Source organism: Microtus ochrogaster, chromosome X (assembly GCF_000317375.1).
Source record: "Microtus ochrogaster isolate Prairie Vole_2 chromosome X, MicOch1.0, whole genome shotgun sequence".
NCBI lineage: Eukaryota > Metazoa > Chordata > Mammalia > Rodentia > Cricetidae > Microtus > Microtus ochrogaster.
The window spans coordinates 46418269-46418927 of record NC_022026.1 but is presented as its reverse complement, the minus strand read 5'-3'; positions in this window follow the sequence as shown (position 1 = coordinate 46418927).

Genomic DNA, 659 nt, shown 5'->3' with positions numbered 1-659 from the left:
TTCCTTCCTTCCTTCCTTCCTTCCTTCCTTCCTTCCTTCCTTCCTTTCTTTTTTGTTTAATTTTGACACAGGGTTTCTCTGTAACTTTAGAACCTGTTCTGGAAATAGCTCTTGTAGACCTGGCTGACCTGGAACTCAAAAAGATCCACTTGACTCTGCCTCCCGAGTGCTGGGATTAAAGGCATGAGCCACCACTGCCCTGCCGTAGTTAGGGTTTCTATTGTTATGAAGAGACACCATGACCATGGCACCCCTTACAAAGGAAATATTTAATTGGGGCTGGTTTACAGTTTCAAAAATTTAGTTCATTATTAGCATGACAGGACATGGTAGTGTGAGGACAAATATGGCGCTGGAGAAGGAGCTGAGAGTTCTACATTTTAATCTGCAGGCAGCAACAGGAGACCGTGTTCCGCATTGTGCATAGCTTGAGCAGATAAAGACCTCAAAGCTTGCCCCTCCGGTGACACCCTTCCTCCAAATGAGGTCACATTTCCTAATAGTGCCTCTCCCTTTGGGCCAAACATTCACACACATGAGTCTATGTGGCCTTACCCATTCCAACCACCACATCAGTCTTAACTTGCCCAGGGTGCTCTTAAACTTGTGATCTTCCTAGCTCTACCTTCCAAATTTTTGGATTCCAGCATGCACCAGTG